Source organism: Nothobranchius furzeri, chromosome 14 (genome assembly GCF_043380555.1).
Source record: "Nothobranchius furzeri strain GRZ-AD chromosome 14, NfurGRZ-RIMD1, whole genome shotgun sequence".
Taxonomy (NCBI): Eukaryota; Metazoa; Chordata; class Actinopteri; order Cyprinodontiformes; family Nothobranchiidae; genus Nothobranchius; species Nothobranchius furzeri.
This window is the reverse complement of record NC_091754.1, coordinates 10,693,817-10,720,257: the sequence shown is the minus strand read 5'-3', so window position 1 is coordinate 10,720,257 and position 26,441 is coordinate 10,693,817. Positions and strand designations below refer to the sequence as shown.

The 26,441-nt window shown below is 43.5% G+C and overlaps 1 long non-coding RNA gene across 1 annotated transcript; it reads left to right on the top strand.

Moving 5' to 3' along the window:
• The first annotated feature begins 4,519 nt into the window (after positions 1-4,519).
• On the top strand, positions 4,520-6,401 carry LOC139062705 (uncharacterized). The gene is made up of 2 exons (XR_011516275.1): positions 4,520-6,238; positions 6,311-6,401. It is a non-coding gene; the product is annotated as an uncharacterized lncRNA (long non-coding RNA).
• The last annotated feature ends 20,040 nt before the right edge of the window (positions 6,402-26,441 follow it).

Sequence of the window (26,441 nt, the reverse complement as noted above, 5' to 3'; positions counted from 1 at the left end):
ATGAGCAAACACCTGCATAAAAAGGCTGTGCCTTCAGCAGTCTGGGAGGCAGCAATGCAGGGGTTCTGCTGTCCTCCTGGGTTTTGTTTGGTTTTAACCCCTTTTTGGTTGCATTCGTTTGGATTCGTTGGAGTTTTAAACTGTGGTAGTTTTTAACTCTTGGTGATAAGTTTTTTAAAGTTTAACTGTATTTGGTGCAATTTTACTGACTTTGGTTTTTAAACACCTTCATGTGGTAAAGCTTTTATAATAAGCTTTTACCAGGTGTTTTAATCAGTAAATTGTTTGGGACTTTTTTATCAACTTTGGGATTTTAAAACACCTTCTGCTCGGTTAAACTTTTAATATAAGGTGTTTTATAGTTGATAATTTGGCTGTGTAATGTTAACCTTTTTAGAGGGATCTGTTTGCTTGTGTTTTAATACCTTTTTGTTACAAATAAACCCATTTTAAACTCCTCCGCCAGTTCTTATGTTACCCCCATCCTTCACATTATTACAACACCTGTCGGGGACGTAACAGGTGCACAGTGGCGCTCCTTCGTCGCATGTTCTGGTGGCCGTCTCTGTACACGGACATCAAAAGTTACATCGCTGCCTGCCACATCTGTGCCAGAGGTAAGAGCAGCAACCAACCTCCCTCTGGTCTCCTTAAGCCCCTTCCTATTCCTCCACAACCCTGGTCCCACATTGCCCTGGATTTTGTTACTGGATTACCCCCGTCTAATGGTTTCACAGTTATACTGTCTATAGTAGATCGCTTCTCTAAAGCCTGCCACCTGCCATTAAAATCACTTCCTTCATCCTCTGTTACTGCTCAACTCTTAATAAAACATGTTTTTCATTTACACGGCATCCTGTCGGACCGGGGCCCTCAGTTTACCTCTCGCCTTTGGAAAGAGTTTGCAAAAAATTATAATTTATATAGGAGTTTTTTAAATTGCAAACAAATGAAGCAGAAGATAGATATAAAAAATATATAAATAAATTGGTAACAATAATTAGGAAGCAAAAAAAAAAGATTATTATGGTCATCTATTGAATCAGAATAAAAATATCATAAAAGCTACTCGGGGAATAATAAACAGTGTGACTAATGGAGAAAACAAAATCCAGTATTCCAAATCACTTTGTCAAGGACAAAAAAGATATTTATGATGATAAAGAAATCACTGATGAGTTTAATGATTTTTTTGTAAATGTAGGCAGGAGTTTGATGGAGAACAAACCAATAATAGAAGATAAATTGACCACAATGATTAGTACTGTCAATAGTATTGTCCTTGACAAAGTTGATAAAGAAGAAACACGAAACATTGTAAAAAAATAAACTGTGGAAACAAACGATCAACCAATTATCAGGACCTGGACATGACAACTGTTAAAACCATCATCATCATTGAACCATTCACTTACATTTGTAAGCGAGCACCTGGTGGCCGGGCTTTTGCCCATGGGGCCTGGCCGCAGTGGCGGGCGGTGCATTCCACCCCTGGGCCTTCAGTGATTTCCTATTCAGTCCAATCTAAATTAACACACCTTAAAATACCATCAATAGGACATCACAGCTGGAGAAACCTCTCTCTCTCTCACACACACACACACACACACACACACACACACACATGCACGCACGCACGCACGCACGCACGCACACACACACACACACACACACACACACACCAGTGGCTGGGCAAGACGTCATTTCCGGAGCCTTTAAAATCAAACTTGCATTCCCAATTGAGAGTAGGAAACTAACACCACGGATACCGTCAAATCTCAAAAATGAAAGACGGGTTTAAGAGATGAGACAATAAAATAAATAAGTAAAGCAAACACATTATTTGCATTTGTTTTGGAGAAAATTGCACCGCGAAACAATTGAACATGTTGGCGCAGCTGCACACACCACGTCAAACACAATATAAATTGCATAGAAACAGAACACACAGAATAATTTCATTTAGACATTTTATTTCGTTACCATTTATTATTAACACAATGAAATGACAAAACATTAAAAAATACTTTCTACTCACCAACATAAATGTCCAGCATGGATCTCCTCCTCTCCTGCTCATTTGAAAATAAAATCCATCCTTCTTTCTTTCCTCAGGAAAACCTCAATGGCTCTGTACAGTTTATCTGTGCACTTCAGGTCCATGAGTGGATCCTTTTCTACGGACATGGAGGCTAATGCTGAAAGACGTGTCTGCCCGGTCGTGTTTCTGGCGTACATTTTAACGCGCTTTAATGCTACCAAATCCATCTGATGCGAGCAACGGGCATTCCCAGCAGAATAACCTGCAGCGGTTCTCTGAAGCTGTTAGCCGTGGGTACCGTTCATAGTTGCTTGCCTGAAAATGACGAACAAATCCTTTCTCCTGCTGGGACAAGCCAGCTAGCGTTGGAGTCGGACGACCTGTTCTCACAAGATCCATTTTTTTCTTGAAAGGTCCGTCTGGAAAATGGTGTGGCAAGTTAATCTGCAACCAAGTCCGTCCCTTCTCCTCTTTCAGCCATCATGTGTTCAAAAATACACCGATAGCTGCCTATAGGTACAAATCTCTGTGTTTAGTTTTGATATTTTGCTTCATGCCGCTAGAAAAGTTCTAACTACTGCTTATCCAATCACAGGATGCGTTCATGTCAACTTTTGCGTGAGGCCAGCTAGCTGGCCTGAGCCACGCTGACTCGTGAGCTGATTGGCTATCGCAACTGGCTCGTCTCTGTTCACTTACAGCGGACAGTGGGCTTCTCGATTGATTCTGAAGGCCTAGAGCAGACGTTAATCTGCCTGAAAACACAAGCTAGCTTAAATCTGATTGGATAACACCCAGCCTTGGAATTTTAACACTGGAAGCAGCACAGCCAAGTGGGTATAATAGGATATAAAGAAAATAGACCAGTGAACATTTTTTTTAATTTAAAAATATTTACCAAAGGAAAAAAAATACATTTACGTTTTGAGTACGTTTAGGCCAGCAGAGAAGGCTTTGCTGGCCCTGACTGCCCACCACTGCCTGGCCGGGCCCAGCCCGAACCGGATACATGGGCTCATCTAACTGTGGACCCACCACCCGCAGGAGGAACATGAAGGGTCCAGTGCAATGTGGATCAGGTGGCAGACCAAGGCGGGGGCCTTGGCGGTCCCATCCTCGGACAAGGAAACTGGTTTTTGGGACATGGAATGTCACCTCGCTGGTGGGGAAGGAGCAGGAGCTTGTGGCAGAGGTTGAGCGGTACCGGCTAGATATAGTCGGACTCACCTCGACACATAGCATTGGCTCTGGAACCCAAGTCCTTGAGAGAGGTTGGACACACTCCTTTGCTGGAGTTGCTCTGGGTGACAGGCGGAGGGCTGGGGTTGGCTTTTTGTTAGCCCCAAGACTCTCTGCCTGTGTGTTGGGGTTTACACCGGTGGACGAGAGGGTAGCTTCCCTGCACCTTTGGGTCAGGGAACGGGTCGTGACTGTTGTTTGTGCTTATGGGCCAAATATCAGTTCAGCATACTCACCCTTTTTGGAGTCCCTGGGACGAGTGCTAGATAGTGCTCCGTCAGGGGACTCCATTATCCTGCTGGGGGACTTCAATGCTCACGTGGGCAATGACAGCTTGACCTGGAGGGGTGTGATTGGGAGGAACGGCCCGCCTGATCTGAACTCGAGTGGTGTTTCATTATTGGACTCCTGTGCAAGCCGCAGTTTGGCCATAACGAACACCATGTTCGAACATAAGGATGCCCATCGGTACACTTGGTACCAGGGCAGCCTAGGTCACAGGTCGATGGTAGACTTTGTAGTCGTATCATCTGACCTGCGGCCGTATGTTTTGGACACCCGAGTGAAGAGAGGAGCAGAGCTGTCAACTGATCAACACCTGGTGGTGAGTTGGATCAGATGGCAGGGGAAGATGCCGCGTAGACCTGGCAGGCCCAAATGCATAGTGAGGGTCTGCTGGGAACGCCAGATTTCTCTATCCTCCAACTCAGCCAGCTTCAACGTTAGAGCTTCAACATCAGTCGCTTTCACCAGGGGGGATTCTCCCCACTGTTTCTCCGTTTCCTCCAGCGCGTCTAAACGAGCCTCTGCACTGTTTACCCGTGTTAGCACATCAGCTAGCTTCCCTTCCAAGGCTGAGACCACTCTCCGCATCCACCAGTTGGCTCCTGATATCGGCAAAATTCTTCGTTTGATCCTCCAAAATTGACTTGTCCGCAGCCAGCTTCCCAAGGAGCTGCATTATTCTGGCATCCGGTTCCATGGGCCGTTTTGGGGCTAGCATTAGCGGTAGCCTTAAGCAGCGTCTGCTGCAGTGGCGCCCCTGTGGTGCTTTTCTTGTAGTTCGGCATCTTATCCACACTTATATTTTTTAAAAATGTTGTAAACTCCTCTGAGAGCAATATAAAAGGCTTGAAAGTGACCCACAAGAAGCATAAAAAGGCTGAAGCGATGTGAGAGCCCGGCTATCAAGCAGCCATCCTACCCGCAGCCATCTTTTTCTCTCAACAATCAGGGGATATTTGAAAAGAGAAACTAGTAAATAAAACTAAATTTAAAAAAAACGGTCATTTAATATATTCAAAAAATTTACCAAATTTAGTGTACTAAATAATTTTGAAAATGTAAATTAAATCAATGATCATGATCACACTGGAATTTAGAACAGGAAAAAGTTTAAAATGAATCTGTATGTTTGTCTGACAAATGGTAATTATATATAAATTGATTATTTCTTCTGGAAAAGGGGGCAGAAATTATAAGATGTTTTTCTTCATTCTGCTCCTTTTCGTTCAAATTAGATTTTTGTTATGTATTTCTTATAGTTTATATGTTTTATTTGTTTTTATTTTGAATGAAACAAAAAATAAATAAATAAATAAAATAAAAGAGTTTGCCGCCGCACTGGGGGCCAGGGTCTCCCTTACCTCTGGGTTCCACCCCCAAACGAATGGCCAGTGTCAGCAGCTAAATCAAGAGATGGAGGCCACCCTGCGCTGTGTGTGCGCCACAAACCCATCGAGCTGGAGCATGCAACTTCCCTGGGTGGAATACGCGCATAATAGTCATGTCTCCTCATCCACTGGCAAGTCCCCTTTCGAGACCTCTCTGGGCTTCCAACCCCTTTTTGTTCCCCTCTGACCAGGTGCAGTCCGCCTCCTCTGTTCCCCAGTTTCTTTTTGGTGCTCGACGGGTCTGGAACCAGACCTCTTTGGCCCTGCAGAGGACGGACGACCGCAACAAGAGGCTCGCTGACCGTCACAGACGTCCTGCCCCTCCCTATGTTCCAGGTCAAAAGGTATGGTTGTCCACCAGAGACATCCGTCTGAAGGCCTTCGCCCGTAAACTCTCCCCATGCTTCATTGGTCCCTACACTATTGCCGCAATTCCTAGTCCCACCACAGTCCGTTTGACCCTACCTTCCTCCCCTAAGGTCCATCCAGTGTTTCATGTGTCTCTTGTTAAACCTGTTGTTTCTAGTCCTCTGTGTCCCTCTCATGCCACCCCCCACCCCCCACCCCTGCTCGCTTCTTTGAAGGAAGTCCTGTCTACCTTGTCAGGAGGCTTCTCAGTGTCTGTCCTCGGGGTAGGGGGCACCAGTCCCTCGTAGACTGGGAAGGATTTGGTCGTGGGTTCCCTGGTCCTTCATCGTGGACCCTTCCCTCGTCTCCGAGTTTGAGGCTTTCAGGGCCTCTTCCTCCTCCTCCTCCTCCGCCTCTGCTCGGCCGCCAGAGGTCATATGTTGGGGGGGGTGTACTACTATCAGGATCTGGGGTGAGTCAGCACCATTCTGTTCATTCTGCCTCAAGTCTCTGCAGGTGGGAGTTTCTGGACAGCGGCCAGCTGCAGGCTATTGCTAATCAACCGGGCCGGCGTTTATAAGGAGCTGAGAGATCACTCCACTTCGCCGGATGATTACTCACTTTGGGCAGCTCTCGCCAACTAGAGTTAACTATAGTCTTTGTCCCTGTCTTGTGCTTACTTGTTTTGCTGTTGAATTTACTTCGCCTTATCCTCGCCAGGATCCCTTGCCTCAGACCACCTCTGCAATAACCTGGACAACACATTCGAGCCTGATCTCCCTCCACGCCTGGACCGACCTGCTCTCCCTCCGCTCACCCCCCATTGGATTACGGATACCCCAGACGCTTCGCTTCCCCTTGGATTTTGGATAACCTCCGACGTTGCTCACCCCAGTCCTGCCTGCCCTCCCAAAATCCCCAGGCTTGTCATTCCACAGTAAGGTCCACAGAGACTGAGTCTGAAGTTCTGTTTCTCTCTGCCAAACCCATCACCAGTGTATCTTTGCAGACCCCGTCCGGAGCTGTGTTCAGCATCACCGCCACGTCTGGCGGTGCACCCTCAGTTGCCCTTTTTAATAAACATTAGTTATTTCTCCTTACCCACGTCTCCTTGCTTGATTCTGCATGTCTTGGATCAGGAAACTCCCCACAGTGATGACACCAGTACTCGTGGAACGCGTTTTACTTGTTTCTACGATGTAACGACCATGTTGACATTTTTTAATAAGATGCTAAAACCTTTAAAGTTTACACCAGAAAAAAGGTGAATTATTTTCATTTCATTTGATGTTAAATTAATTACATCAAAATGTTAATATTAAAGTAATAATGATCAAATATATTTAATGTTTAACTTTTCATTCAAACAACCACATCCTTTTTAGGCTTTCTTTAGTTTTTGTTTAGTGTACGCCTCGATAAGATGTGGAGACTAAAGTATATTTTACCTTCTGGTTAAAATGTTTTAAGGCTTCGTCTCTTTTTATAAAATAGCATTAAACACTTGGGTAAAGGTTAGCAATCTCTAAGAGATTCATGTCTGGAAAAAAACTTTGGATACTTAAGAGGAATCGTCAAGCTGAGCATCAAACCGTCGTTACGAGATTTCCCAACAAACCTGCTGACCTCGAATTCAGAAAACTGCTGATTTGCAGATCCAGCCGGCGGGTTTCAGCTGAAAGTCAGAGTGATCTTCACTGAGTCATGCACATATGTGAGCACACACACACACACACACACACACACACACACACACACACACACACACACACACGAGAGCTTTGGGGAGATTTGTGATCTTGTAAAAACACACAGAGCGCTGAATGGTTTGGACTAGTTGCTCTTGTCAAACAGCACCTGCAGCTCGTTTCTGGTCGTGGAAAAGGAGGGAAAGCCTCAGCTAGCTGTAAACGACAGGTATTAACAGGTCGTGATGAAGTGTTTTTATGGTGAAGAGTAGGGAACGTTACATGAAGCTTAAGCGAGTCAAAACATTTGGGTGAGAGGTTTCTAAAACCCTTCTAGTTCACTCTCAAACTTTTATAATATATATACGATTTTGTTCTTCTCCAACTAAAAGCATCAGATTTTATGATAAACGTCTAGATTTTATCAGCGTTGCCTGCTTGGGACTAACCTAATCTTGTTAGTCGTCAGGTACAAGAAAACACTCCAGTTCAAAGATGGAAAAAAGCCAAGAAAGCATCCATCACTGTTTGGCAGGGCTGACTTCTGGCTCTTGGCGAGCACGCTCACTCCCCGACAGCTCCAGCAATAAAGATTCAGCCTGAGATGCACTGAAACGGCAGCTCAGCTCCAAACCCAGCAAACATCTGCTTTTCTTAGACGTCTCCTCGATGTTTATGAGCTTTATGATAAATAATCTTTAGACGAAGCGAAGGGTCGCAGTGACCAACTGACGCACGCATAAAAAGCCGATTACAACTGATGTTTCCTTCTGATGGTTGGACGGGTTTGTTCTGTCCTAGATAACCCAGGAATCCATAATAGCAACGGTTGCTGCTACTCTGCTCCACAAAACATCCATCACGCATCCACCCGTTTCAGCAGCGATCACGCCTCTTCTAAAAGTTAGAGGCCTGCAGGCAGAGATCTGTCAAAGCGGCGTAGAGCCGCTCATTATCTGGCATTAGTCTGACACGGCCGTGTGCTCCTGAATCATCACGTTCTACTTCATGAGCGCAGAAAAACAAACCAACGATCAGTCAGATTTATTTAGATTTCTGACACGTTCAATCCTTCTGCAGCAACACAGCACAACTGTTATTGCTTCAATGGTTTTGACATTTATTTGTCTTTTTGAGTCAATAAAACTGTAAATCCTTCCAAAAGTATGCAACTTTATTTAAAATTCAATCACTTCACAAGCCCTAAATGCTTCAACTCCAGTTATCTTTGAGTGATCTGAGCTTTAACTCTTTAATGCCCTTGTAACAAAAATGAATAAAATCAGTTAAAAATTTATATTTTGTCCTCATCACCCATTTGTGTCTAAAATGGTGACATTAATCCTAATAATTCTACATTAATAATTTAAGGCAATAATAAATGTTTGATTCAAACAACCTAAATAGATATTTTTCGTAGTTTTTCATTTCTCACAGTCTTTATTGTAAATTATAAATTGAAGTTTTGAACATTTTAATCTTGAATTTGCCAGAAGAAGCTGACTGCCTCTTGTTCAGTGACACATCTGACATTTAACTGAATAACTAATAAAAACAGAAGGCTATAAATAAACCTTTATAACTACCTTGGATTGCTGAGATGTTATTTATACCACGTCTACACACCCTGACACGCAGCTTTGTGGTTTATTACAAAACTTAAAACGCTGACTCATCATTCGTTGTAGTTTTCTGCAGTTTGATGATCAGATTTTTCTTCTGTTGGATTGAATCATTCTGAATTATTTTGGCCTTTTTTCCTTGTATTTTTTCTCGTGATTGTTCCTAAAAGGATAAAATCTACAAAACCAGCCGACCCCTTCCATGAATTTATACACTTTCATGAATTATTAACTATTCTGTTTACAAATCCACCCTGATTACAGCGCCTCCTCAGCTCTGTTGGGAAAAATGAGCTTGGATTCTCGATAGTCATGTGATGCAGACAAATTTCTAAATTCAAATGGAAAATTTTCTTCCATAGATATCAATGGGATTGTTGTAATACGGGTGAGAAAGCTCCAGAACGCCCCCCTGGTGAGGTTTTCCTGGCACATCCAACAGGAGGAGACCTAATGGAAGACCCAGGACACACTGGAAAGACTGTTTCTCATCTGGCCAGGGAACACCTCGGGATTCCCATGGAGACGCTGTCCCAAGTGGCTGGGGAGAGGGAAGTCTGGGCCTCCCTACTGAAGCTGCTGCGACCTGATCCCGGATGAGAGGAGGATGGATGGATGGATGGATGGATGGATGGATGGATGGATGGACAGACGGATGGGAGAAAGCTCCACCCCTCTAAAGATGGCTCAGGTAGACTTCACTGTAGGAACATAAAACTGGTCACAGGAAGTTTGACTTTGCATGACTGAACTGGTGTCCAATGTCTTAGATTTTTTTATAATCACAGTTTAGTTTGAATGTTTTTAGGGAGATTTTCCCATGTAGTGTTCTAAAATAACATTTTAGGAAGCAAATTTTTCACCCACATAAGTTCTCAGGACAGTTGTTCTGTAATTATACATAAAAAAGTCGACATCTGAGTTTGATGCATCTCTCATTGCTGAAGCCCCCCGGTGAGGTTTTCCGTTTACAGTTTACTCTCAGATCCCATCAGAGTGGCGTGAGTGCACACCCAACCCTCCATACTTACTTTGTTTCAAGCCAGTTTAACTATCCATCACATGAAACCACTGATGGTTACCACAGTAACCCTGCTGGATGTTGACCCTGAAAAGGTACTTTAGGTTACCATGGTACCCTTAGAAGCCCTGATGACCCTCATGAGCTGCTGACAACAGCTTAAGCATTTCTTTGGATTAAGGTTGTTTTTATTCTTCACAGGTGCTTTCTTCATTAAAACATTTGGTTTAAACAGTTATGAAGTAGAATGTTGAGGCTGTGGCTGTGCTTTCATCTTCAAGAATTTCCTCAGGAATGCTCGAGTTGTTATTATTGTCGTCAAGAATGTTTAATCCCTTCATCAACTGAATAAATAAGAGTCTAGTCGCGGAACACAAACAGCTCAGCCTGGCTAAAGGCTTCACTCTGAGATGTCAGGCAACTCGATGTTCTGCCTCAAGGTGCACTTCATGCCCTGAATTCCTCTAAACCCACATGAAGACAGCCCAAACAATGTCTGACATGTCTCCACTGCTCTGCTGCCACATCATTGGGGGATATTAATAGAAATACCTGGGACTGATGAGTAATGTTCAACCCACGCCCACTGATTCCTCCCCATCATGCTCTACCCCCTCAGCTCCTGGCTCGGCTCCAGAGCTGCTGGGGAGATACCAGCCATACAGTTGTAAACAGAGGTTGGACTCGCCATCTTTCACTCTATCAAATGTCAGTACTGTTAAAAATAAAGCACGAGGAATGTTTTGGTAGGTGTGTCACCAAGAGAGCCTTAAAACAACAGATACGCTAATGCCACTAAAGCGCTGACTGTTGCAGGACGGAGACAGTTTCACGCGAAACAAAAACACAACCAGGAGTTGTTCTTTAAAAAGCTGCATAAGGGGAGTTTTTTTTCTTCCTCTGGGGAGTAAATCTAAAGCTACTGCACACGAGTTTGTGAGACTGAACCAAACCACAGTGTCCTTGCAGACCAACATTAAAACCACCTGTCAAATATTTTACAAGTCTTTTCCAAAGCAGCTCTGACCCGCGAGGACGTGGACTCCACGGGACCTCTCAGGGTGCTCCTGCGCTTTCTGACGTGCCAAACAGATCCTTTAAGTCCCGAAAGGTGGGGCCTCCTTGGATCAGACTTGTTTTCCCACCACATCCCACAGATGCCTGATCGAGCTGATATCAGAGGGGATTTGGAGGTCAGGTCATCACTTTTAACTCTTCTGCTCCTGGTTGTTGTTGCTGCACTGCTCGAATCTGCCACCCATAAGACTGATTTCTATACATAACAAAAGAACATGGCCTTTTAAGGATTGATAAGCTATCGGCTAGTACAGAATTCTATAACCGACAGGTCAGGGGAAAAGCACGGCTTTGTAACTTTAGCCATCAGGGTGTGAAACAATGAAAGTTTCAAAAATAAAATAAGGAGAAGGTAATTATGGGAGCTTGACCATCTAAATATTTTCAGTAAATGACTAATAAATTCAGAATGTGCAGAAGATTTTCATGTTTTCTCCTAAGAAGTGATTCAATTCAGTTTTATGATTAGATTAGCCCCTCTTATGTTTATTCAACTTTCTATCATTTCACTCAAAATTTAGCTGAAACATTTTTCTATACCGGAGTCAAATTGCTGCAAAGCAGAAGGTGAATTTGCACCAGTATAGTTGTGTAAAAGTGTTTGAAACAACAAATTCTATACTGCTATGCATTTAAGACAAGAAAAACCAACTGATGTATTTTCTTTTTTATTATTTTTGACTTATTTAGAAGAGATGATAAAGTCTTAATAGTCCTACTGAAATACTTTAACTCAGACTACCTTTTAGCTTCCCTGCAAACAGTCAACGTGGCATGGACATGCAGATCATATCTATGTTGAGTCCATCTGTCCAGCCCACGTCTATATGACGTCCAAACTAGGTCTTCGCACATATTATGATGAGCAGAATCTACATTTCTGTCAGTAGAGGCTGTTAAAATGGGTTTATTGGGTGAAATGCAAAAGTTTTACACAAAAATACACTGAAATATAACTGAAACTGCCTAAAATGAGTTTTAGTTTAAAGCTTGGTTTTTCCACCACCTCAGATCTCAGGTGTTGCTATGATCCAAAGACAGGAGTTTTAGTTCCAGCTCATAAGAGTTAAAGATTAACCCGAACCAAACAGGGAAAGAAAAGCTCAGGTTGTGTTTGAGGCCATGCACAATGTTCCCACTCAGCAGCATTCCAGAGAGCATTCCACATCATCCACATACCTAATGATAACAAATAACCTATGATTACAGACATATGAAGACACTAATGATCTATCAAGAGGTAGACAGATGTGTAATTTAAAAAGCTGCCTGAGATTTTACCGCAGAGTGGCAGACGCTGTGGTCGTACAGTTCAGGACAATCCGGACTCGTCGAGGGCCGCCGTGTTTCCCCTACTGATCCGTGATGGTGGTTAGTCTTTAAATGCCACAAAGGCAACACGAGTACGGCAAACCTTGGTGGTGCCGATGATTAACAGGATCTCGGTGAGGTGTGCTCTGATGATGGAATAGAAGAAAATTAGCCAACAAGACAATAATTATCACAAGTTCATGTTAATGAAGGCTTCTTGTTTGAGGGAAATTGTATCAAGGAAACATTTTAATATTTAAATGTCAGTTTAGAGGTCAGAGACAGCAGCTGAACCCAAAGCCTCCTGCATGATCTGTTCTCCAGATAAAGGTTGGGGATGAAACAGAAAGTCCAAAGGAACAGGAGGCAGAGGAAGCTACTGATCAGACATCAAAGTGCTCACCTAAATAAAATGCACCAATCAAATATAAACAAAAATGCACTTTTGGATTCATATAAATAAAAATATAATATTCTTAAATTGAACTATTTTACTACATTTGAATTTTTGTTTAAAGTTGATGTCCTTTTTAAAAGAACCAAAGAAATTCGACTCCGGCCGAAAAAACGCAGCAAACAAAGCCAGTAAAGGTACCCTGACCCCAGAAGTTAATTCTTGTATACATAAGAAGCCACGGTATCCTTTTGCTTACTCTAATGTAGGGCTGGGCGATATGGCCTAAAATCAATATCACGATATGTTGAGGATTTCCCCTGGATAACGGTAAATAGACGATAATTACAGGTATGCGCAGAAGCAAAGGTTGTCTACTAGATGGGGCCGTCGCTTTTATTACGTTGAGTCACATTTTTATGTGCCTCAAGGTGGTTCAGCTTCTTATAGGGACATTAATGTTGCCAAGTTACACACATGTTTTCTTTTTTTTTTATTGTCAGATTTATTGACATGGAAAAAATTATCTCGATAAAAGTCAGAAATTTCGATAACAATACATTTTCGATTTGTTGCCCAGCCTTACTCTAATATCTGATGAAGAAGGCTAGAAGCTAACATTGAGCTAACAATGCTAACGGTTTATTAGAAACAAATGGTCAACTCCAAGATGATCTCAAGCTACTTTTCAATTACTAACAACTCGTTATTACAGTGAAGTGTATTTATCTATACTTACTGTGTGTGACTTGTCTTTACTCATCATCTAGAATCTTCTAGTGCTGATCTGTAGCTAGCAACAGCCACGGAACTCACGGAACGGGAAGGTAAGAGTCACTTAGATAGAACTTGTTTTGAAACATGGGCTGTAGCACCCAAATTTGACCACAAGATGGCATTCTTACTTTATGCTCCTTTAACATTAAAATAATAGAATGAATGTAAATGTGCTAATAAAAATCTAGAATCTAGATTTTATCATTAAAATATGCAAAGTTAAATTCCAAAAATGTATCTGGATATATACAGGGGAAATAATAAAAGTCAGTTTTATTTATTTATTTATTTGTGTGTGTGTCCTGTCTGGCTGTGAAGCAAACAGAATTGATGTCTGAATGCTGGTGACAAGCCTTACAGATTTACTCTCAGGTGGAGCATCAAAGCGTCTGCTTTTAATGTCACGCCTGATACTTAAAACTGTATTGTTACTGTTTGTGAATGCTTTTTAATTCCGACCAGACACGGAGACAGAGGTGAAAGAGAAAGGAAGAGACAAAAGATAGGGGGGGGGGGGGTGGGGGGGTTGCGTGTTCTACAAAAATAAACAATAATGAACAAGAATCTGCTTCTAGACCTGCAGAAAGAGAGAAGAAAAAACAAAAAACAACCCCAAAAAATGGGACACAACAATACAACAAGATCAAGCTATCACTGCGTCAACTTGATGAAGAAATATATAATCAACATTGTTTAACTGAACAATCACACGATAATAAATCACAGTGCATTTAGTGCCAACCATAGCCTTAAGACCTGTGTTGAAAATGCCCAAGTCCATACTTATGAGAGCACCATGTGAGCACCTGTGTGTGTACATGCGCTTGTTTATGTAAGGTTTCTCTATACACCCTATTCACTCTGGTCCCCTCTGTACTTATTTGATTGATGGTAGTTTTACTTTCTATTAGACTCCAAATGTAATCATTTGGCACGTTTCTAATTCATAATTTGTAATAATGTAATCAGCGATATTAGCATTAGCATTCCTATGGGTTTTTCCATGTATATTAGCATTGCGCTAACCACTCGCTGCCAAATTGCAGCCTTTGCGATTAGAAAATCTCCTTTTGTCACATCGCAATTTAATTGCACATGCAGTTAATCGTTCAGCCCTAATATACATGCAGCTCTATGCTAAAAGTGTATTTTCAAAGAGGTAATGATGGATTTCTTTGTAAAAGTTGTCCATCTTTCCAACAGAAAGATTTGCCTGGACCAACGTAACGTGATAACAATGTAACGTGATTACGTAATTCCGTAAGGTTCATGTTCAGCCAATCAACTACTTAGACGTCATCGGCAGTCGACGGACCCCGAGCCAATTTTGCACCCGAGCAGATCTTGTACCGACACCGGCACTCGGGATGAGGCTGAGATATCCCCCTGCCAAATGCCGTTGGATGTGCTCACTCCCAAGGCACTAAGTGTGTGTTTGCGTGGAATGTCATTGGTGGAAGTGTTTAAGGTGCAGATAAAATTGGGGGGCAGGTTGCCAAAGGAATGCGGAAATGGGGTCCATACACGCACTCCCTGACTTGTCCACCCCCCAAGGTCCTATGTGCATGTTTGTGTGATGATGTGAGGGAGCAGGAGGAGAGAAATGTGTGGGGATGGGGAGGAAAGGCTGGTTGGACTAAAGCCCTCCAGGGAGCCAGCTCCCCCAATAGGCACCTCTGTTGTCAAAATGCCACCCAGAGCATGGAGACCCCAGCCCATCATGCCAGGGCCCAAAGCAGCAGCATCACAGAGCCTCACGGAGTCCGAGGGCACCAACCCAGCCCCACCCCAGCAGAATATCCACTCCCATCCCTGCATTTGCACAACTTCCGGACTATAAAAGACATAGGACATCCAGGTAAGGTTGGGTCCTCCCCCTCCTGGACTTTCCCCTCCCCTGTGATGAGACAGCAGAGGAGCCAAGGTCTACCTGAGGCCCCTGAACCCGAGTCAGGCACTGCTGCATGTTCCTGCCTTCTCCTCGGCAGCATACATGTCAGTATCCGACCCCCGAAAAAAATCAGTTTAAGTCCATGCAGACATCATTCAAACATACTGATTCTAAGTGTATATATATCAGAACTATAAAACTATAGTTTTCACATGTTCTAAAGATAAAGCTGATGTTTTTGTTAATCTAACACAAGCAAAACACAAGGAAATACAAAAATAAAGTGGGGTTATGAGTCCCTATGACCGTTATTATTGTGTACAGGGAGAACCCAGACAGGAACAATACTGTTCAATTATAAATAAGACAACCAGAAAAGTATCTATTACAGATCAGAATGTGTGTTTATGCACGGCTTTATCAGTCTGGCTGATTTCTCAGTCCCACCAGGAATGTTGTGTTTGTGGCTGTGTTTTAGTCATCTGTGGTACTTTCCACCATGTTCCATTCAAATCTGCTTCTGATTTTGTAGTTTCTCCAGATTGTCTCCATTGGGTGTTGCTCAGCAACAGAGACAAAGACCGGTTAAATTGAACTCAACCCACATCTGTTTCACCAACATTGAGCACAACACTACAGGGAGAACACAAAGAAAAACAAATCCATGTGCTGCAATGGTGGCTTTTAAAAACGATTTGGAAATAAAAGGGAAATTAAAATTTATGGACAAACAAGGAAAGCTAAAGACAACTCATTTCTTTAACTCAACATATTTGTTTTCTTTAAACAACTGTACACAGATTATTTTGCCACTCACATTAAATTATCAATAATAAGAGTGTATAGAGGCAATGTGAAGTGCAAAACCTAGCATTAGAAAACGCCACACTGGCTAAAACTCAGTAAGTTTCACTGATATGAAACCAAAACCTTGATGTTGAGTTACAATTATTTCCTCTGAGTGATCTGCATGCCTTAAAGCATGAAGAACAAAGTCACGTTCACAATTACATCAGTGATTTCCAGGACTGTGTCTTATTTTCACCTAAAAAAATGGTTATTGTTTTTAATTCTGCAACAGTTTAGCAGAAGCTTATTTTCTTAATTTCATTCACCTGAGAGTCAAACACCTGCTCTCAGGAAGCGGTGTGATGCCGTTCACTTCACCACAGATCACCTCTTTAACGGTAGGAATAAAATAAATGTGGGGTTTCCTCTAAATGTAGCATAACGCTTCATTTAAAAGGGGGCTGTTGTCAGTGAAGCTCAGATTCCCAAAAGTGTTTTTTTTTGTAAGCACTGAGAGAAACAGATGCTAAAGTTGAAACTACACTGACGTTAGTCTCATGGTCCTTTGTTCCAGACTCTGCCCGTAGCTGTTGGGAGTTGATTTGCATTCCTGTAAGGAATTCTAGACCTTTAAATGTACCCGGTTAACGCCCTGTGGCTGGTGTGGCTTTAAGTACAACAACAATAATAACAGAAAGGTGAATGCTCTGACCCACACGTTTTCATGTGCTGTCACGGCATCAACCCTAAATAATGGTCCCACTGTATGTGAAAGCCCGTATCCCAGCAGAAAACAAGGCCCTACCTTCATCCTCCTCCCTCAAAAACATATTCATCTTTACCATTTAGAACAATGAGTACATATATGGAGCCACCAACAGCTGGGTAAATAAACCTGTCAGGTCCAACCAAAAGTTACCTGGAGCTCAAATATCAACCCTACAGCCAAACTGTACCTGGGGACCAAAATGTACTTCTTCTGCACCGTTATTTGTGCCGGTGCTGGCCTTAAGGAAAACTGAGTCACATGAAGCAATGCCCCTTGTGAACGTGCCCCTCGGATGCAAAGACCCTTGTCACCTACGCTGGATATCTCTCATGCCAAGACACCCAATCAGTGCCCTCCATCAGCGAGCATCCTCGTCTGTAATAAGCTCCGTGCCACACCTACTTACCACCCACATAACAAGAACAAATGATCTGATATAATTGCACGATGGACGTGTTGGAACAAAATGCTTCACTTTGAGATTACTTGTCTTCTCGTGAGGTTTTGGATCCCCACAGGGGGAAATAGGGCAGACTTGCTTGCAGGTACAGAAACCAGAAGAAGGAGGAACTTTGGTCCAAATGTGGCTAAAAATATCAAACAATGAGGGTGAGAAAAGACAGGATGGAAAAAACAGGAAATCTTTGACCTTCAATGATGGTATTGAACACCTTATTCTCTTTTAACATAGATGTCATCCATCTATCCATTTTCAGCCACTTAAATGGAGTCGGGTCGCGAGGGCAGCATCCTCAGCCGAGAGGCCCAAACATCCCTCTCCCCAGCCACTTGGGCCAGCTCCCATCTCAAGGCGTTCCCTGGCCAGCCAAGAGGCATTGTCCCTCCAGCCTGTCCTGGGTCTTCTCCCGGTTGGACATGCCCGGAAACGTTCAGGAGGCATCCTGACCAGATGCTGGAGCTACCATAACTGACTCCTACCGACGTGGAGGAGCAGCGGGTCTACTCTGAGCCCCTCCTGGATGACCGAGCTTCTCACCCTTTCGCAAAGGGAGAGCCCAGCCACCCTGCGGAGAAAACTCATTTCGGCCACTTTTATCCGCGATTTTGTTCTTTCGGTCATTACCTAAAGCTTGTGACCATAGGTGTGGTAGGAACGTAGCTCGACCAGTGAATCGAGAGCTTCGCCTTCTGACTCAGCTCTCTTTTCACCAAGACAGATCGGTTCAACGCCTGCATCACTGCAGATGCAGCACCAATCCACCAATCAATCTCACGCTGCATTTTTTCCACACTTGTGAACAAGACCGTGAGATACTTAAACTCCTCCACATAGATGTCAGTATTTGTTTTGACCCAAGAGAGGCAGATCATTTCATCTACTTACACTAACCAACTATTTAAAGTCACTACTGTTCACTAACTCTGTAAACGAGCCCAGAGACCTAAAATCATGACTTTAAGCCAGCATCATTATCCAGAGGAAGTAGTAATGGATTGCATCTGCCCGCGGTCACATTGTCAGCCTCTCACTCACTGACATCTGCTATTAATGCTGAGCAAGCATGTGGGAAACTTTGAAGAAACTGCAAGATTTGGAGCGATTCGAAAAATAAAAAACCGCCAACATTTTTAATTGGCTTTAATCCGCTGACAAAAATCACGCTGACGTATCGGAAAAAAAAACTCCTGGACTTATTGTGAGCGGACTTCCAGTTTGCATGCAACTTAGATGCAATTTATGTCATCCTGCTGCAATCACATTCAGCTGTTACATTTCTCTGCAGCCCTGAGCCAACAATAACACACATTTAACATTTTATACTCAAGGCCTTTGGATGGAAAGGCTTTTTGAGTACATTTCTGACAATCACACAGCATTGTGCTGATAATGGCCCTGGTGACTGGGGTTGCTAAGCTGCAATCTTTCATCTAAATCACCATTTGCCAATAAAGGCAAATAGAAGCTGAGTGTGTTAGAATAATGGAGAACAAAAACCAGAAAACAAAACAGAAATTGTCTCAAGAGAGTAAGTCAGGTCAAGTTGTGGCCCCTCAGAGCTTGGCCTGTTGAAATAACAGCTTCAGAAGCAATAATCATCGACTTTGTTCAGGCCGTGTTTATTCTGAGGTTTCAGTTTGTCCCCGATCTGAGACAATTTCACAGCTTCTTAGGACTGGAGCCAATAGATAAGTCGTCACTCGTCAGATTGAGCTGAGGTGTAGCTGTTAACGTGATGTTGAGTTTAAACACAAAAATAACACTGGCGAGAACTGACTCGTGACATTGCTTGACGAGTGATTCTGTTAACAAGGAGGTGTCTCTCTCCTTGCCAAACGGAGATCTACTTTGTCAAAGTACAGTGCTTGTTTATGGGTTACTTAGCACATTTAGGGTGTACCCGGAGAACACTTGGACTTTTGTGCTTAATTAGCTAGTTTCTGGTAGGCAGTTGGGACCATGTTTCAGAGGCTCTGTCTCTGCCTGGATCTGCAATACAATGCATCAGCTTATTATGATTAACTGGAGGGATTTCGGTTTCTGCAAATAAAACTCAAGGAGTATGCCCTGGAGCGTGCATTAGTTAGGCTTTGCATACCAGTGAGAAAACTTGACCTGTTTGCTAACATGCATGTTGTTCCTCATTTTAAAAAGCAGGTTCACTGAGACATCTTTATTTTAGTTTATAGTTCGTTAAAACGATCGGTCACTTTGTGTTTTTCATGCAGGCTGAACATGAAAATAGTCTCCTACACCTATCTCCTGATTTAGCTTCTGATATAAAACAGACGGTGAAACTCTAGGATTAGAAAAGCCTGACAGATCTATGTCACACTGTCACTTAACATGATGGACTCACCCATCTTGGCTCACGACGAGGAAGGCTATTGTTGGTTTAGCGTCCAGGAAACAGCAGACAACATCTTAGCTAGTAGAAGCTAACTGTTAGCATTAGCAACTCCACCACACAACAGAACTCCTTCTGACTTGTGCTATTTCAGCACATTCTCACACCCGAAGCGGCTAAAACTGACGAAGGGTGACCAAACGTTTGTTTCCGACGTGTTGGGAGCCCCAACACCCACGGTCAAACGGAGATTTTAGTGAATTGTGACTTTTACCCTCTTGCAATTTAACCTTCCCCTTAACCCACTTGCGCATGCAAAAATTTGTTTCTTGTTGTATCGTTCCTCTCAAACACAGTTAACGGGAAATTTAGAATGAGAAACTGGGTTATGGTTAGGATGGGGGTGAGGGGAAGGTTAAATCGCTAGAGGTTAGAGGTTTAATGTTGGTAAAATGTCCGTTTTACCGCAGGCGGCGAAAAAGCGACACTTTGGCACAGCGTGTCGCCTCCCGACGTGTCGGAAGCAAACGCTTGGTCACCCTTCGTTGGTTTCAGTCGCTTCGGGTGTGAGAATGTGTTGGTTATTTGGAGAGAGAAAACATAGACATTGCAGAGCACATGGAGTCAGTGGTAGGTTGCGTTGCTTTTATCCAATCAGAGGCGAGATATCCAAATATCAGGAAATAAGACTCCAAATCCCACCGTCTGCTGCCTCTCTCGTCCAGCTGACTTCTACATCCTCAAACAGGAGCATCTGAGCTTTTCTCCCCAGAGAACAACTTACAAAGCAGCTTTATTTTTATAGCAAATTTCATTCACAGAGGCAATTCCATGTCCATTCCAGTAACAAGAATAGCATGAACATTAACACCAACGTGACAGCATGCTTAAAATTAGGGATGCACCGATGGATCGGCATTTGATCGTAATCGGCCGATAGCGCCCCTATCGGTTTTGATCGGAATTTTCTAAATAGATCAAAGCAAACCGATCAGGTAGGGTTGTCACGGTAACCAGTGTAGCGGTAAACCCCGGTAAAAAAAAAAAGTTGACAATAATAATAACTGTCTTGTTTTTTAAAAAACTATATTATCTTGGTGGGTTTACCGTGGCTGCGGTGTAGGCGCGGTGACCCTTACCAGCCACCGTATCATCGGCTGAAGTTGCCGGCGGCTCATGCACGCTTTGTTTCCAACAAAACTTTCTTGAAGCTAAAGCTGAAATAATGGTCAAAGGAGGAGACGGCAGCGCTCAGGAGGACATTTATTATCCCTCAAAGAAGACAAAGTCGGAAGTACGGGCATATTTTAGATATTTGAAGAATGCTGAGGGAGTTTATAGAAGACGGACGGCTATCCTGTTTGCAGCACGAGCAGAAAAAGTGTTTGTGAAAGGCAGCAACGCTTCAAATCTCATGACACATCTGCGTGACCATCACCCACAACTCTACAGCCAACGCAAGGCAAGTTAGCGTTAGCGTTTTAGCTAAAATGCGTGATCCGAGGATTTGGGTTGAGGGAGAACGCAACGAGTCGCTATATAAAGCAGCAGCAGTGTCGCTACCTGCATATAAACCGTGTCGCGGACACCGCCATGTTGAAATGACGCTATGCATTACGGGGCTCCCAGGGGCAGATAAGAGTTGGTCTCTCTCCAAGAATAATTGTGAATTTAACAGTGATTACTGCCTGATGACATTTTCCCTGGCAAAGCTCACTGGAAGGACACAAACCAAGGACAATATTTTCCTGATATACGGATTGCTCAAGTAAGGGTAAAAAAGTATCTGATTAGAAGGCTACTTGAGTACTGAGTATCATCTGATCTAATATTTTTAAATGATGACATCAAACAGACATAAAATAAGAAGTTATGGGCAAATATTGGTATTTTAAAGACTTAAGGGAAAAATGTAAACAAATAAACAACATAATTACAAAATAACACATTTTAGGCAAAATTTAGACACAAACTGAGGACAATTATTTCCTGATATACAGGGTTTATTTAATTGTGTGAAAATGTAGCACGTTTAAAAAAAATACCGCAATAGTACCGAAAATCGTGGTAATTTTGGTCACAATAACCGTGAGGTTAAATTTTCACACCGTGACAACCCTAATACGGACCATTTTAGATTAGGTTACATTTCTGTTATTCCCAGATTATGTAGTTTGTAGCACTCATTATAATGTTGTAGAAAATTTCTGGCCAATCCACGTGATCGGAATCGGTGATCAGCATTCTTTGATATCGGTATCGGTGATCGGCAGCAAAAAACCTGATCGGTGCATCCCTACTTAAAATACACAAATTCATTTCAGATTTAAGAATCAGATAAAAGGCAAAGGTAAAGGGTGAGCAGTTACAGTGTAGAAGGTGCAGCATAAGAAACACTCATTCAAAGGCTGATGAGTATATGACGTTTTCATGTTTGATTTAAAAATTACCAGAGTTGGGACTCACTTGAGGTCATAAGGAAGCTGAGGTCATAACCTACTTGAGACCACTGCAAATGTATAAAAACTATGAGTAAACTTGACCTTTGAAGAATGTGATTCTGGTACGTTCTCACCATTTGAACAGATAACAGACGGGGATCACGATCAGAAAAAGATGAAGCCACAAAACCGACACTTTAATAATAATAATAAGAAAATATTTATTTAATTTTTTATTACCGTGTCCTGTCTGGCTGTGAAGCAAACAGAATTAATGTCTGAATGCTGGGAACAAGCCTTACAGATTTACTCTCAGGTGGAGCATCAAAGCGTCTGCTTTTAATGTCACGCCTGATACTTTAAACTTTATTGTTATTGTTTTTGAATGCTTTGTAATTCCGACCAGACACGGAGACAGAGGTGAAAGAGAAAGGAAAAGACAAAAGGTGGGAAGAGGGGGGGGGGGGGGGGGTTCCACAAAAATAAACAATGAACAAGAGTCTGCTTCTAGACCTGCAGAAAAAAACAAAATAAGCAAAAAGACAAAAAAAGGGACACAACAACAATACAACAAGATCTAGCTATCACTGCGTCAACTTGATGAAGAAATATATAATCAACATTGCTTAACTGAAGAATCACGATAATAAATCACAGTGCATTAATTGCCCACCATAGCCTCAAGACCTGTGTTTAACGTGCCCAAGTCCATACTTTTGAGAGCACCATGTGAGCACCTGTGTGTGTACACACGCTTGTTTATGTAAGGTTTTTCTATAGGAGCGTCCAACAGAGAGTGTGAGGGGCCACAAATCCGCCCCCCAAAGATGCGTAGGAGACGGGGGGAGCTCCAAGTCCCAGAGATCCAGGCGCTGCCCCAGAACACAGGAACCCCAAGGAGACTGCAACCAGAAAGGCCCCCACGAGAGGCACAGAGGATCGCCCCGGGGGGCCACAGCCAGCAGCCGGCAGAGTCCCGGGAGACATCAGCGGCAAGCCCACAGGCCCGCCTGCAGCCTCCCACCCCCTAGCCGGCCGAGCCCGGGACCCAGCGACCCGGGACCCAGGGGCGACCACCCCCGCCAGGGACCCAGCAGAGCCCAGGGACCCAGACCCCACCAGGCAGCCACCGGGATTGATCAGGCAGATGCCAAAAATCTTAAACCCCCTGACCCGGGAGCCACGAACACTCAGGCAGACCAAGGCACAACCCCTCACACCAGGTGTGGCAGGAGGAGGGGGGACGAAGATCTATATCATCAAAAGAAGTTCCAGGAGAGGGGAGGAGTCAAAGGCCCCACCTGACATATACAGTCATACACAAACACAGTCACACAGTGCCTCCCTCATGCTCACACATGCACATACAACCCAAGACTTACGAAAATGCATGCCGGACACCCACTCATGCTCCCCATACACACCCTATTAACTCTGGTCCCGGTACTGCTGCACATGGGGTACAACCATCACCGGTAACCAGAGTTTGACCCTTTCTGCTGGGGTGCTGATGAGCAGGCTCCCCCGCCCAACGCTGAGCACAGCAACCCACCACCCCAGACCCCAACCGGACGGCCAGATCTCCCTCCTAGCCTCCAGCCCCAGGAAGCCAAGCAACAACAAAGGTGGCTAACGCCGGGGACACACCGGCCGCGGAAGCGCCGAGAAGCAAATCGCTCACGAAATTCGGCCGCTGCTCGCCGCTCATCAGTTCAGATCAGACGCGCCCCAGTCGAGGCGCACCTCGGCTCAGCTGTAGTTTTTCTTTTAAACACTTGGTGTCCTCCATTTCCTCTCTGCCTTTTCTCAGCTCTTTTCCTCTACGTTTGAGTGTTTGTACGTGTGTGCGTGTGCGTGTGTGTGTGTGTGTGTGTGTGTGTGTGTGTGTGTGTGTGAACTTATGGTATGAGTTGTTTCTGCTGGTTCAATCTCTTGGAACCCGCTCCAATTCTGCAGCTGTATCCTAGCAGTTTCTTCCGAAATGGGTACGTAAATAACCATGTTTTTCGGGGGTCGTACAGCTCCTTGTGTTTCTCAACTTCATTTAAAGTCATCCATCCTAACTGCTTGCCTCAGACTTTCTGCCTCTCTGTCCTGTTTGCTCCGGTGGAAAGACACCCAAAACCACACCCCCTTTCACGAGGTCACACACGCACACAAGTTCGATGTGTGTGTATGTGTGTGCGTGTTCGTGTGGTTTTTCTGCAGTGTCTGTTTACGAACACATTTGACTATTGCGGAATTTTATTTTGAAATGCTTTATTTTGTTAACTTTACCGGCCTGCCTCTTATGTCTACGTTTGACTTCCTGCCAGAATTGACGCGATTCACCCACGGCTCGCGAAAAAAATAGAGCCAACGCCGAAATGATCGCTGCACGGCGCGGGCTGGAGCGCCGGCACGAGGCGATTCGCAGCGCTTCAGCGGCCCATGTGGTCTATAGAATAGCTTAACAAGGGCGCCGAATGAAGGCGGTCGCATTTTCGCGGCACTTTGCGGCGCTTCCGCGGCCAGTGTGTCCCCGGCGTAAGACCCCTAGTCTCCCTCCGCCTGCTCCAATATAGTGTTGTGTGATCATGAGGTGTATTCCATGGCTGTGGTGAGCGGGCAGTGCGGGCATCATCCGGCCTATGCCAGCTGATGCCACCGCACCTCCCCACTTACACCCTCAGCCCTCAGTGTCTAAGTGCGGTTTAAAATTGGACGTGGGCACCGGCACCTGGGAGGAGGCTGAGATATCCCCATGCCAAATGCCGTTGAATGTGCTCACTCCCAAGGCCCTAAGTGTGTGTTTGCGTGGAATGTCGTCAGTGGAAGTGTATAAGGTGCAAATAAAATTGGGGGGCAGGTTGCCACAGGAATGCGGAAATGGGGTCCATTCCCGCACTCCCTGACTTGCCCACCCCCCAAGGTCCTATTTGTATGTTTGTGTGATGATGTGAGGGAGCAGGAGGAGAGAAATGTGCGGGGATGGGGAGGAATGGCTGGTTGGGCTTAGCCCTCCAGGGAGCCAGCTCCCCCACTGGCCCCAATAGGCACCTCTGTTTTCAAAATGCCACCCAGAGCACGGAGACCCCAGCACAAAAGGTTTTATTTGTAACGCACTTTACATTTCAATGAATTCTCAAAGTGCTACAGTAGAAAATCAGAAACAATCTAAAGAAAAATTAAAAACATTCAATAAAACCAAATAAAACAAATTAAACCATACAATGCTAAGTTAACACATGGTCAAACAACAGCAATATCAATCAGTTTGAAAAAGCCTGTGTATATAAAAATGTCTTCAGATGTTTTTAAAACATTCAACACTCTGAGGTGCTCTCGGTGTTTCAGGGAGTGTGTTCCACAGGCGTGGGGCTGCAGCTTGAAAAGCTCGATCTCACATGGAGTGAAGTTTTGTCCTGGGCTGTTGCAGGAATTGAGAATTTCTAGAGCGATGATTTCTTGAGGTGATGTGGAGAGTAAGGAGCTCTTTAGGATAAATAGGAGTATTTCCGTGGATACACTTATAGGTAAGGAGACCTAATTTGTATTTAATTCTATGGGGGATTGGTAACTAACGAAGAGACTTCAGTACAGGTGTAATGTGGTCATACTTGTGACCCCTTGTCACAATCCTGGCAGCACAGTTCTGGATGTGCTGAAGTTTCTGTAGGCATCCACTAGAGATTCCAATGAATAAAGAGTTGCAGTAGACTAGCCTAGATGAAACAAAGGCATGGATCAACTTCTTAGCATCTGATTGGGTAAGAAACGGGTGAAGTCTTGCTATGTTTTTAAGATGGAAAAATTATACTTTAGAAAGGTGAGGGACATGATTTTCAAATGATAAATGTTGGTCCAGTTTGATCCCAAGATTTGTGATGGATGTAGAAAATGTTATGTTACTACCTAATATGGTAATTGTTTTTTTTTTTTTTGGTTAGAAGATTTGACCTGATGAGGAGTACCAATGAGTAGTACCTCTGTTTTGCTGCTGTTTAGCTGGAGAAAATTTTCAGACATCCTTACCTTTGTCACATCCACGCATGCACTAAGAGCATGTGAAGATTGTTGGGGTTATTCGGTAGCGAACAATTAGTAAGCGTTAACTTACTTTTGGATTCTTCAATAAATTCTGTAAATATGGGAATATTTACTGATTTATTAATTAATTAAGATATTCTTAAGTATATACGGGGCACCATTCCCTTCAAACGGGAAAAATTGAATCCAAAACTCTTATCAGTCTTTCTTGAAGTTCGTAGAATCCTTGGAGCAGAGATTTCTCTTCGACACAACAAAGCTACTGGAGACGAAAATCTGAATTTTATAACGTTTAATTAACAATTTGTCAAATGAATAAACAGTGGCATAAATGAATAATAACCATGTGATATAATAAAATGATGTATATTCAAAATAATGTTCAAGGTGTTTTGTGTGTATGTATGTGTGTGTGTGTTTCTAAAATGGAGTCTGTATGCAAGATGGCTGACCTTTTTGTCTGGCTAAAGTGTGGGTGGCAACTTGCACTTTAACTTCCAAGGCACTTAGAATCATAAGTAACT